General features: G+C 45.6%; 1 protein-coding gene across 1 annotated transcript in view; it reads right to left on the bottom strand.

The window, feature by feature from the left end:
* The window catches only part of TRANK1 (tetratricopeptide repeat and ankyrin repeat containing 1), a 60,364-nt gene extending 46,910 nt beyond the window's left edge, over positions 1 to 13,454 (bottom strand). The window contains exon 1 of the mRNA XM_075493447.1: positions 13,405 to 13,454. The gene's annotated coding sequence lies outside the window, so the exon portion shown is untranslated. The remainder of the gene's footprint in view (positions 1 to 13,404) is intronic.
* Between the last annotated feature and the right edge of the window lie 926 nt (positions 13,455 to 14,380).

Consider the following 14,380-nt stretch of genomic DNA (forward strand, 5'->3'; position numbering starts at 1 on the left):
AAAATTAATCAAAGAAAAGCATTGATTTATGAGACACTTCTTTCCCTAAAATCCACTTAAATTTTCACCTTAGTTTTTGCATATTTGAAAAGGAGGACAAAAGAGCCAACTTTTTTGTTTGCTGCAGTTGGAATAGTAAAATATAACTCAGGTGATAGCCTCATCTTTGCTGTTGATCCCTCAGCTTCCCATCTATTTTTTAATCAACCTCAGCTAACCAGATCTACCACTGGTATGCATTTTTTTCAGTTTTTCTCCTCAAGTCTTAAACCATATTTTTTAAATTAAGATTCCAAATCATTTAAATGTGTGCACACACACTAAATGCCGGAGGAAATATCTGAGAGAACAGAGTTCATATGCTTAAGAAACACATGAAGCTATACATCTCAATTGATTAAACACAAAACTCATTTACTTGCTTTTTATTTATCTTTATGACTTTTTTGTCAAGCCTCTCTGGCTAGACATTCAATAATCCAATGTATACAAAACTGCATTGAAACTTGATGACTGCATGGAAATACTGTAACTTAAGTATATTAATAGTGCATGAGGACCTCGAATCAGATTTTAAACAGTTATTAAAATGAATATAGCAAGCACCCGAAGAAAACAAAGGTTGAAACAGGCATCAACTGCAACTGGTTGAAAAAAAATTTCACCATTAAAATTGTAAAATCAGGTTCATTACATAAAACTAATCACATGGTCAAGCAGCTAGATAAAGGAAACAAACACAAGAGGAAAACCAGCTACATGTACATTGAGAAACAGCACATCAAAATCACAGACAAGAGAAAAATCCAATGCTAAAGCCTTGTGTAGAACCGTTCTTCACGGATGGATTTGATGATTAAAAGCCACTTCCATTACCTGCAAAAACCTGTATGAATATCACAAATCTCAGTACTATTAAATAAGATTAATTCACCAAAAAGGAATGCACAGATTTACTTACTATCCAGGTATTAGCAGGCCTGGAAAAAAACCAGTAACAATCTGTAACTTCACAGCCTGCTAACATAATCTGCGAGATCTCTTCACAACAGAGCAAACTAGATATTTTTAAGCATAGGAACCTACAGACAAACCAAGAAATACTACCGACATATTTTCTTGATAGTATTCCCATGATGAACCTGAAACGTTGAGAATCAGTACTGTATTGTGAACAGAGACATATGAAGAGGCACGCTACGGATGGCACTGCGCCTGCCTCGTTTATCCAAGCGCAAAAGGTACTCGGCAGGATGACATCTGCACTAAGCAGACAGGGGAGCAGCAGCCCACAACTCTGAAGAGGCAACAGCAGAAGAACCAGGTGCAACGGCAAAGCTCAGATCCAGACTGCTTCAGGCCAGCTGGGAAGAGGCCTGTCAGAAGTTACGTCTTATTTAATTAAACAAATAAACACTCTGTGATGATGTCTGCGATCCAAACATCTCCTCGCTAATTCCAGGGAAGCACCAAGAACAGATGAAATTCCTGGCTATAAGCTAAACTGAAGAAAAATAGCTCCCATCTACAGGGGGGAGGTACAACAACCAGTCACACTAGAGGAGTAATTATGACATTTACCCTAGGCAAATTAAATCATCATTTCATTGAGCAATGTGCATACAGTACCTATTTTAAAAATACTACTTATCCAGACAGTGAATCGAGTGTACTCATAGTGTAAGCATGACTTTTTTACACTGCACAGTATGAGCACTTTTGAGGTGAAGAAAAGGAAAAGAACAGAGCAACAGAGCAAAGAATAAAAAGCAAGTGCTAAAAGATGGTTCTAGCTCGTATTTTCGTAATTCCTTCAGCTTTCAACTTTTTAGCATCAGAAGGTTAGGTAAATTATTTTCACCAAGAATAATACCAAAACAGTTCAATTACACATGAGCTTCTTCATGTAGGAATACATATGAACCTGTGGTTTTCTAAATCATAGTTGAATTTCAAGCTTTTTCTTTTTTTTAAGAAGGCTATTCTTCTACTTAGAGTGAAATTTTTACCCAGAATTATATTTACCTTACTTTTCCTTGGAATCTACTTAAAATGCAATTACAAATAAAAGGTATTTACAAGACATTTAAAGGATTATTTTTCCCACAATACAGCAAAAGACGCCCAATTGCAACATACATTTTAAAAGGACTTTCGTAAGTGTCCTGTGCTGAGAAATTTTGGAACTGAGCTCCCTGTTTCAGATCAGGAGGCGGCATCCCCTCCCTGCTCCGGGTGGCAGGATTTCCAGCAGAACTCAAATTCCCATCCTTTTCCAGCACTGGAGTCTCCCAGCCAAAACTCCAAACTGTAGGTCATTTAAATAACTGGGATGTCTGCTGCGGGCTTTAGCAACTACACCCAAGTTTGCAGACCCAAGAGATACATGCAAATCTGACATCTAAGTTAATGATCCAAAAGAATTGCTGTGCTGACTAGCACAGCATGTCTTGCTATTGCCTAACATCTTCCTGAAGCATAAACAATTTTAACTCAAAACCAGTGGACTAACTGAAGACATATTATATAAAGTCTACTGAGCATGGTGAGCATTAAACAAAAATGTTGTCTATTACTCTGGCTTAACCCACACAGGTAAAGGTCACAGCTGCATCTGAATATAACTAATGAAAGACTTTGTCGTGGTGAGTGCTGTGGGTTAACCCTGGTGGGCAGCTAAGTGCTTGCTTCCCCCCAGTGGGATGGGGGAAGAGGAAGGGAAGAGTAAAAGCAAGAAAACTTGTGGGTCAAGATAAAAATTGTTTAATAAGCAAAAGAGAAGTGGCAGAACAGAGAAAGAAAACAAAACAAGAGATGCAAAGGCAATCATTCACCACCTCCAACACGTAGACCAACGCCCAGCCAGTTCCTGAGCTAGGGATGGCTGATCGCCCTAAAATCCCCTCCTCTCCCTTTTTATTGCTGAGCATGACGTTACATGGCATGGATTATCCCTTCGGTCAGTTTGGGTTATCTGTCCAGTTGTGTCCCCTCCCAACCTCTTGTGCACCCCCAATCTATTCGGGGGGGGGGGGGGGGGGGGGGGGCAGAGTGAGAAATAGAGAAGGCACCAACGCTGTGCAAACACTGCTCAGCAACAGCTAACACATTAGTGTGTTACCAGCGTTGTTTTGGTCACAAACTTAAAACACAGCACCATATGAGCTATTACGAAGAAAATTAACTCCATCCCAGCCAGACACAGTAGAGTAAGACAGGTTCCCCTTGTAAAGTGGGAATTTCTCCTAAACTATGGAGTCCATGAAATGCATAAATGTGCAGGGACACCCTAAAGTCTGGGAGACCCTTCCCAGTGCATTGTTGAGACCTTGTCCTTCAAAGAAACAAACAAACAAACAAAAACCAGACAAGATGGTCTACTTGTTCACTTTTTTAATGGCTCCTGAGGCTACCAGCATGACTGTGACAGCAAAATGAAGCATATTAATTTCTACTCCAAGAATTAAAACAAAATACTATACAGTTAAATCAGAAACAATCAGCTCCAACCCCTACTGCTGCCAGTGGGCAAAATTCCCATTTACATCACATGTTGCCAACTCTTACGTTATTGTGATGGTCAGTGTCCCACTGAACTGCTTCAGTCCAACTGTCCTCAGAAGCAGGGCAGTTTTGGGGATTTACAAGACTAAGTTTTGATTCCTCTCACTTCAGCAGAGAAGCTTGAAAACACGAACAGACACTGCCCAGAAAACCCATTTGTGATTCTTGAAAAAATGCTGTGTTCCTTACGCCAGCTATCAGTCTCAAGAGGCCAGCTTGTGCTTTCTGAACATCTGAAGCTGGCAATACTAAAAACTATAAATCTGAGAGTGAACCCAAGCAGTTGGTTTGTTCTGTCTGCATCTGGTTTACACATTTTAAAAGAGAAACTGTGTGACACTGCTTATTCACAGAGAAAAAGTGCAAGGTCTACACAGCCATGCTTTTAATTATTGTTGATACTGAAAGTTAAGCTTTGACATTCCGTCCCTATGGCATTACTTGGTAGTAGAATAACGTTTTTATTCTTGAACACAGTAGCTTTCCATAATGCAAGCAACAAATGAAGTATAGCAACCTGGGAGGCTCTGCATCTGAATTAAAATAGTGGTGAAAAATGAGCATCCTCCTATTTCCAGGAAATCCGACTTCTAAAGACTGTGCATTCCTCATTCCTATTAAGCAGAGGAATAAATAATCTTTCCTTCTTCCTCTTTAACCTAACAGGCAGACATTACCAACTGGCAACAGGTAGGGAGAGAAAAAGCCCAACAGCGCATCTAAACTCTGGTTGAGTGGCAACTAAATACATTTCATCGGTGTTCAAATACTTCATGTTTTCTCATCAGGAAACCTCCAGGCTCTCATTAGCTCTTGCCCAACAAAAGCACACTGGCTCCGAGAGCATGGTGCCACCAAGAAGGAATTGCTGTGTCACCCGGACCTGCTACATCAGAGGGACCCCTCCAGCCACGCGCCCACCACTGGCACCATCTGTCCAGGCAGTCCTGCAGTCACCCAGAACAAGGACACTGCATATAGGTCTTCTGAATGACACAATCAGTATGTCCTGGTATAGATGTATGTGAATGTCAGGGCAGGCTCAAGAAAAGAGGAAAAATACAGGATGAGAAGATTCTAGCAGGCCATAACTTGAAGAGGCAATGGTCTGCCTGCTAGTCAGTTTTATTTGCTTTCCTGACAACAACAACAACAGCTACCAAAGACATATTTACAGAACACAGCCTCCTTTGAATGCATATAAGCATAACCCTGACAGTGAAAAGCAGAAAAAATGTGCTTATTTCAGGAGCTTTGCTTTTCCATCGACTGCTGAAATGGCAAATTAAAAATCTTGAAATCGCCTGTACTTTCAGAGGGGGCCTTGGAGAAACGGCAGAGACAAAAATACAAGTCCTGCAATCAGGATGAACAGGTTATAACTGACCAGGCCATAAGTAGACACATTAGGAAATCCCATGCAGAAGAGGGGAAAGAAGTTGAGATTTAGACATGGCCATCCTCATGGATCTGTTCAGTCTGGAAAAAGTCGTAGTGGTATTTGTGATTACCTGAACATTTTAATCGAACGTTCAGCCAGTATCTCATGATGAATGTGTTCAGCCCTTGTAAAATATGTCAGCTCATCTTGGAGAAGCTGATCAACTCAAATGAAAAGCCTATCATTTAGATAGCTTCTCATTAAACATCCCTATCATTAGGGATAGATTCAGATAGATAGGGATAGCCTATCATCATTAGATAGATTCTCACTCTGCCCTATGAAACAAAAAAAACATTGCTGTAACAAGTCACCTTGCTAGATCCGTACCAGAGCTTGGAAGTGCCAAAAGACCCTTTGCTCCCAGTAAAAGCCAGCACCACTTGGAAAACAAAGAATGAGATTCTAGAGCAAATTTCAAACAGATTAGGGCAAGCAGAGCAGCATAGTGATAGCTTCTTATCGGCGTATGTTGCCCTGAACTTAGCACAAATTGGACCAAATGAAGTTTCTTTATTGCTTCTGGGCTCTATGGCTGGCCATTGTCCTATGCATCACAGTACTCCAGAGATGAAGACACCATGCATCTCTGTAGCTGTGTTTGCCTCTAAAAGGACAAAGAAAACAATTTCCTAGATAAATGAACAGAGAGAAAATTTTATCAGGTTGTTTCAGTCTGAACTGGAGCACACAATCTCCGTAACTGGAAACAAACAACCCTAAACACCACCTAGAGTTTTGCTTCTCCAGATACACTTCCCTCCTAAGTGTTCAGCCAAAACTAGTACTAGGAGAACTCAACCTACCTTTTCGTAGCTCCGCTAGCACAGCACCACACTGAATCAGCACATCTTGCCAGCACAAAGCACTTCTCACTCTTGAGACAGGATTTGTACCTGAACTGCATCTAGCGTGCAAGCACTACGTCTGTATTTTGAAAGTCAGCTGTGAGACTTCTCAGTTCTGGCTGTGCTTTCAGGAGATATGTTGTGGTTTAACCCCAGCTGGCACCTAATCACCACACAGTCACTCGCTCACTCTTCCTCCCAGTGGGATGGGGGAGAGAATCAGAGTAAAAGTGAGAACACTTGTGGGTTGAGATAAGAACAGTTTCATTGAAATAAAATATTATTATTATTATTATTAATAATAATAATAATAATAATAATAATAATAATAATAAAATGGTAATTGTCCTCATGTCAGCTAGGATAGAGTTAATTTTCTTCCTAGTAGCTGGTATAGTGCTGCATTTTGGATTTAGTATGAGAATAACGTTGATAACACACTGATGTTTTAGTTGTTGCTAAGTCATGTTTACACCAGTCAAGGACTTTTCAGCTTCCCATGCTCTGCCAAGTGCACAAGAAGCTGGAAGGGGGCACAGCCAGGACAGCTGACCCACACCATCTACGTCATGCCCAGGTCCTACCCTTTCCAATACATTCCAATTAATCACCACCACTTTCCCTGTCTTTTGATATATACACACAGATATCATTCCCTTAGTCTATGAGCTATCCCTCTAAAATGTCCATTGACTTCATTTAGTCCATGACCTTGGACTCCATCTGTCATAATAGTCCTTCAGAGCAGGAGAGATGGTGTGTGGTGTTGGATTGCTGCATGCTGAAGCCAGTTCTGGTTCCATCACCACTGCACTTTGCTTGCTTTCATCGAAATTCATTCTTCATTAATCTGGGTGATTCTTACTGTAATATCGTTGATACGGCATACAGCAACCATAAAAGTGACATCATATAGTATTATATAGCAATTAACATCATACCATTTAGTTCATTGGCTATTCTCACCCAAAATCAAATCCCCTTGAGGTACACACTGGACTTGCCCATCCTTTTGCATTACCCACCAAGTGCACCCAGATCCTTGAGCAAAAGCAATCCCACTAATGGGTTTGCCTTTGCCTAAGGCAGGAGTAACCCAGACTGACTTCCCCAGCATATTTTTTATGTGCACTACGGGGACTTTACCCCCTTCCACAATACGTAATAGCTTTGATTGGGCAGGGCCAGCTCGATTGGCAGATCCTCTAGTGTTGACTAACCAGGTGGCCTTTGCTAAATGTGTATCCCAATGTTTGAACGTCCCACCACCCATTGCTCTCAGTGTAGTCTTTAACAGTCCATTGTATCGTTCAATTTTCCCAGAGGCTGGTGCATGATAGGGGATGTGATATACCCACTCAGTGCCGTGCTCTTTGGCCCAGGTGTCTATGAGGTTGTTTCAGAAATGAGTCCCGTTGTCTGACTCAATTCTCTCTGGGGTGCCGTGTCACCATAAGACTTGTTTTTCAAGGCCCAGGATAGTGTTCTGGGCAGTGGCATGGGGCGCAGGATACGTTTCCAGCCATCCAGTGGTTGCTTCCGCCATTGTAAGCACATAGCGCTTGCCTTGGCGGGTTTGTGGGAGTGTGATATAATCGATCTGCCAGGCCTCCCCATATTTATATTTCAGCCATCGCCCTCCATACCACAGAGGCTTTAACCGCTTGGATTGTTTGACTGCAGCGCATGTTTCACATTCATGGATAACCTGTGCAATAGTGTCCATGGTCAAGTCCACCCCTCGATCACAAGCCCATCTATATGTTGCATCTCTTCCTTGATGGCCTGAGGTGTCATGGGCTCACCAGGCTATAATTCACCCTTATGTTGCCAGTCCAGACCCACCTGAGCCACTTCAATCTCAGCAGCCTGATCCACCTGCTGGTTGTTCTGATGTTCTTCAGTGGCCCGACTCCTGGGTACGTAAGCATCTACGTGACGTACTTTTACAACCAGGTTCTCTACCCAGGCAACAATATCTTGCCACAATGCAGCAGCCCAGATGGTTCTGCCTCTGCGCTGCCAGTTGCTCTGCTTCCATCGCTGCAACCACCCCCACAGGGCATTTGCCACCATCCATGAGTCAGTATAGAGATAGAGCACTGGCCACTTCTCTCGTTCAGCAATGTCTAAGGCCAGCTGGATGGCCTTGACTTCTGCAAATTGGCACAATTCACCGTCTCCTTCAGCAGTTTCTACAACTTGTCATATAGGACTCCATACTGCAGCCTTCCACCTCCGATGCTTTCCTACAGTACAACAGGACCCATCAGTGAACAGGGCATATTGCTTCTCATTTTTTGATAGTTTATTGCACAGTGGGGCCTCCTCAGCACACGTCACCTCCTCCTCTGATGATATTCCGAAATCTTTGCTTTCTGGCCAGTCCACAATCACTTCCAAGATTCCTGGGCGATTGGGGTTTCCTATTTGAGCCCGCTGTGTGATCAGTGTGACCCACTCACTTCACCTAGCGTCAGCTGCATGATGTGTAGAGGGGACCCTCCCTTTGCACATCCAGCCCAGCACCCGCAGTCGGGGTGCCAGGAGGAGCTGTGCTTCAGTACCAACCACTTCTGAAGCAGCTCAAACCCCTTCATATGCTGCCAATATCTCTTTTTCAGTTGGAGTATAGCAGGCCTCAGATCCTCTGTATCCCCGACTCCGAAACCCTAAGGGCCAAGCTCAAGTCTCCCCTGGTGCTTTCTGCCAGAGGCCCCAGGTAGGGCCGTTCTCCCCGGCTGCAGTGTAGAGCACATTTTTTACATCTTGCCCTGCCCGCACTGGCCCAAGAGCTACTGCATGAACTATCTCCCGTTTAATTTGTTCAAAGGCTTGTCGTTGCTCAGGGCCCCATTTGAAATCGTTCTTCTTCCAGATCACCTGACAGAGAGGGCTTATGATCAGACTGTAATTTGGAATATGCACTCTCCAAAAAGCCACAGCACCTAAGAAAGCCTGTGCCTCCTTTTTGCTAGTTGGTGGAGACATGGCTGTTATTTTGTTAATCACATCCATTGGGATCTGATGACATCCATCTTCCCATTTTATTCCTAAAAACTGGATCTCCTGTGCAGGTCCCTTGACCTTACTTTGTTTTATGGCAAAACCGGCTTTCAGGAGGATTTGGACTATTTTCTTCCCTTTCTCAAACACTTCTGCTGTATTGCCCCACACGATGTTGTCATCAATATATTGCAGATGTTCTGGAGCTTCACCTTGTTCCAGTGCAGTCTGAATCAGTCCATGGCAAATGGTAGAGCTGTGTTTCCACCCCTGGGGCAGTCGATTCCAGGTGTACTGAACACCCCTCCAAGTGAAAGCAAACTGCGGCCTGCACCGTGCTGCCAAAGCTATTGAGAAGAACGCATTAGCGATATCAGTTCTGGCATACCATTTGGCTGCTTTTGACTCCAGTTCGTATTGAAGTTCTAGCATGACCAGCATGGCAGCACTCAGCAGTGGCGTGACTTCATTCAGGCCACGATAGCCTACTGTTAGTCTCCACTCTCCATTAGACTTTCGCACTGGCCATATAGGACTGTTAAAGGGTGAATGAGTCTTGCTGATCACTCCTGGGGTCTCCAGCCAACGAATCAGCTTATGGATGGGAATCAGGGAGTCTCGGTTGGTGCGATATTGCCTCCGGTGCACCGTTGTAGTAGTGATTGGCACCTGTTGTTCTTTGACCCTCAGCAACCCCACAACAGAAGGGTCTTCTGAGAGACCAGGCAAGGTAGACAGCTGTTTAATTTCCTCCGTCTCCAAGGCAGCTATTCCAAAAGCCCACCGGTACCCTTTTGGGTCCTTGAAATACCCTCTCCTGAGGTAGCCTATGCCAAGTATGCACGGAGCCTCTGGGCCAGTCACAAGGGGGTGCTTTTGCCACTCATTCCCAGTTAGGCTCACTTCAGCCTCCAATACAGTCAGTTGTTGGGATCCCCCTGTCACTCCAGACATACAGATGGGTTCTGCCCCTATATAGCTTGATGGCATCAGGGTACACTGTGCACCGGTATCTACTAGAGCCTTATACTCCTGTGGGTCTGATGTGCCAGGCCATCAAATCCACACAGTCCAGTAAATCCAGTTGTCCCTTTCCTCCACCTGGCAGAGCATGGGAAGCTGAAAAGTCCTTGACTAGTGTAAACATTACCTAGCAACAACTAAAACATCAGTGTGTTATCAACATTATTTTCATACTAAATCCAAAACACAGCACTATACCAGCTACTAGGAAGAAAATTAACTCTATCCTAGCCGAAACCAGGGCAATAATGAAAAGGAAAATAACAAAAAGAGAGAGAAGTAAAACCCAAGAAAAGTGATGCAAATGAAAAACAATTGCGCAACACCAACTGAATGATGCCGAGCCTGTCCCCAAGCAGTGCCCCCCCCAGCCCGCTTTCCCCTAGTTTATATGCTGAGCATGATGTCATATGGTATGGAATATCCCTTTGGCCAGTTTGGGTCAGCTGTCCTGGCTGTGCCCCCTTCCCAGCTTCTTGTGTATCTCCAGCCTTCTCAGTTGGTAGAGCATGGGAAGCTGAAAAGTCCTTGACTTAATGTAAGCACTACTTAGCAACAACTGAAACATCAGTGTGTTATCAATGTTATTCTCATACTAAATCCAAAACACAGCACTATACCAGCTACCAGGAAGAAAATTAACTCTATCCCAGCCAAAACCAGGACAAGAAATTAAATGGCTGCTGGTGCACTGAGTGAGACAGAACATCCCAGGCTGCTCTTCATTTCATACCAAGCTTTCCCCTGGAAACGTGCTCTGTAGTAAACTGATGATCGTAGGGCACAGACATTGTCAGAATACATCCTTATCATCATTTGGCAAATGCACCCCAGGATATGATTAGCACAGACGTCTCAATGGTCCTTTGATACCTCAAACGCTATGTACAAATTAGATAAGGAAGAGATGTGTGCAAGGTCTGGGTGAAACAAGGGGAGCAAGTGGATCACAAACACAAGAAAACTCAAGCTCTTGCCTAGGACCCTGCTCTGGGCAGGGCTGGCCTGAATGACCTCCCAAGGTCCTCCTTCTCCAGATTACCACTGTATGTTTGTTTCTATTTATGCAAACTGTTATAAAGCAATTATTACTAATAACTAAGCCCAGCTGCCTGACGTCTCCAGCTAGCCACATACCAAACTCACGTAGCTGACACTGCTTAGCAGCTCAGTTCCTCTTCAGAGGCATGACCAGCAAACAAGACCACAGAAACAGGATCCAAGCCCGGCCAGAAGTACTGAGCCAGCCCTGCCAACTCACAGTAATCCAAGCAAAACCTCAAGACAAGGATGCTACTAAAATGTTACAGATAAATCCTCTAGAGTAGGGATTTGTGGTTGACTTGCATACAGGAAAGGTACTAGGCCAGGAAGCAACATAACAAGGAAATGGAAATCAAAAGCACGTCACCAAGAACAGGACAACACTTCCGATGAAACAAGATGGCTGCACACACCCCAGGACACCAGCTCTGTACCTGCTTTATACCGTGAGCACTCCTTGTGAAACTGGCGTTTTACATCCATGAGCAGGGCAACGGAAACCTGACAGACTGGCTCCTACAGACCACTTGGGATGTCCTGAGCCTGTCCATAAGGCATCTTCATGTCATTGAAATTATACCCCATTTTGGGAAGCCCCCTAGAAAAATTACAAGGAAAAATAACACTACTGAAAGACAAAAAAATCACACCACTCTCAGTTTCTATGCAAGACCTCAACACGTTGCTGATTAATTTGGCAACACAGGTCCTCGCACAAGGGCGTGACACATCATCCTGGCTTTACGGTGGCATCTCGGAACATCCTTCCTCCTTTCCTCACAAGCTGAACTCATGCCAAGCACACGTGGACTAGCTTTTGTTGAAGACTGCTTCACAGCTTGCACCAGTGACAGTCTGGCCTTGTTCCCCAGCACATCCTGTTTTGCTAAGGGAAACAAAACAGGCTTTTTTGCTTTCAGTTTCAAATGATTCTCCCCTCTTTGTAACCTACCAGTAACAATTTATACCTAAGAGAACATATGGTTAAGGCAAGTGTGGAGTTGCGTTTTCAAGAAAAACTCTGTGTATACGTACATATACTTATGATTTCCAATAGCAGCACTTTTTTAATAAACTAAGAAGGGACTTGCATCTCCCATTTCATATACAGAAAAACTGACGCAAAAACATGTTCAATATGCTATCTACACAGAGTCATTACTGTTTTACAAAACAAAAAAACCCCAAAACCTTGCAAAACAGTGTAAACAGTTAACCCTGCTTCCTATCCTCTGAAATACAAACAATCTTGAAATCCCTAGCCCAGCTCAGCCATACAAGACCTATCTCAGTCCAAGAGGGAGGTGTTTACACTGCTGCAGTTGTTTGCTCAGCCTAGCAATGTTCCTGTCATCAAACAGAGCTGAACGCGTAAGAAAGCAATGGCAACAAACAGTCTCAATATTTCCTTTGTATAGATTAGCTCAAGATGATACTGCATCTGGAAGGGGGAAAAAAAAATTAACCAAAACAACAAGATTCCCCTAACAGTGAGGTTTTCAAGCTTCTGCAGTTCACAGCCAACGTGACAAGCTGACAAGTTTAACTGCCTGTTGGTAAAAACACTGGAGGGAAACACTCCCTTTTGCATGTCTTCTTGGGAAAGTAAAGCCTCTTCCCATTCGCAATAAACCCACTCTATCAACCTGGAGTTCATTTTCTGTAAATTGGGCAAGAAAACCAAAGACTGATGAGAGACCTTTTTGCTTTTTTTCTTCTGAAGTGCACACTGTGCCCAAACTCCTTTTCAAATGAAAGAGTCCGTTTTGTTAAGTGACCGCTCCACGACCTTGTACAACAGTTTTGCTTTTCAGGGAAAGGCTCCAAAACCACTGAAGACAATGCGTAGCTCAGGGCTGTGCCAAAGGAGTTCTCTTTCTTCTTTTCAAGCACAGATACTACATCACATCTCCCCCAGCTCCTCCGTGCAAGCTGTACCAGGCCAACACACGCTCCCAGATGCCGGGCAGGAGCAGGAATGCGCTTTTCCCTTCTTCTCCTTCAACCACCCCACACACTCCCTGGCCGGCTTCCCGACCAGCACAGCCACCCTCGCTGCCCGCCACCCCGCACTCCAAACCCCGCGCTCCTTATCAGGGAAGCACGACCGCTCTCCTGAGCTGCGGGCACCTCCCGCTTAAGTGCACGGGAAGTTCGCGTAAGCTCGACCGAGGTGGGAAGCCACCCCCAAGGTGGCGACGGCTCCCACCGCCGTGCCCGCGGAGCCGTGCACTGCACGGCGACCCGCGCAACGCACGCACGCAAGGGCCGTGCAGAGCAGAGCGGGCAGCTCCCGCCGCGGCGGGCAGACACCCCGACGGCGGCTCCGTCAGACGCGCCCCCAAACCCCGCACGGAGCGGCCGCAGAGGCGACGGCTCTGCCGTGCCGTGCCGTGCCGTGCCGTGCCGTGCCGGCGGGCGCAGGGCGGCCGATGCCCGCGCTGCCCCAGGCGCGTACCCCGGGGAGCGCACACCTACCTGCCTGCCCCCCCGCCGCCGCGCGCCGAGGCCCCCGGGGCGCGCGCCGGCCGCCGTCCCTAAACACGGGCGCCCCACGGCCCGCCCACGCCCCGCCCACGCCGCTCGCGTCACGCGGGAGTGGGGGGCGCGCGGGGAATCGAAACCGAGACCGCCCCGCCCCGGGGGGTGTCGTCGCCCCCCCACGCCGGGTCCCCGGGAGGGCGGGTCGCGGCCGCGGGTCCCCCGCGCGGAGGGAGCTGGGGGGGGCGGCTGGGTGGGAGCAGGCACCCGCCTGCGAAGAGCACATTCGGAAAGCTGCAGGACGGCTTTGTGCGCCCACCGCTGCAGGAGCGTCAATGCCATTTTCTTTAAATGACGTAGCAGTGTCTTCAGCATACGCAGAAAACCCGCCTGCGTCCCCACCTCAGTCAACGCGCGTTACTGCCACCCGTGATTTCTCAAGACAACCCCACTGCTGAGGAGAAGCGGCTACTGCTTTGGTCTTCCACGGTTTAAGGAAAACCTAGGGAGCGAAGCTTCTCCCGTCGTAACGTACTTGTTTCCCAATTCATCATTTCCCATTGTCTTGTCACACTGGGAGAAGCGGATCAATAAGCCACAGATGAATACTTTACAAGGGATCATTCAATAGTTCGCTTTTTTGTGAACCACCTTTTTAATGGGGTTTTTCTCTGTCACCAAGTATTACCGTCTCCACACCTTGCTCATGTAAAAATGACTTTCTGCTAATCATCCGTCTTCTGCGCTGAGTTTTCACATAAATTAACCTGCTACCCATTTAGGGACTGGAGAAACGAAGTAATGCTAACCTCAGCGGGGGTGTTCTTATCACTTCGCTCCAAGTGCATCAAAATAATGGGGCAAAGCTACTTTAATAAAAAGCAGTCAAAAGTACAGCAACAATTGTTGTTTCGGAGCGGTAGCCATACGAGGTGGGAAAACTGCACGCTCCCCACTGCCTGCTAAGTGACTT

This window comes from Mycteria americana, chromosome 2 (assembly GCF_035582795.1).
Source record: "Mycteria americana isolate JAX WOST 10 ecotype Jacksonville Zoo and Gardens chromosome 2, USCA_MyAme_1.0, whole genome shotgun sequence".
Taxonomy (NCBI): Eukaryota; Metazoa; Chordata; class Aves; order Ciconiiformes; family Ciconiidae; genus Mycteria; species Mycteria americana.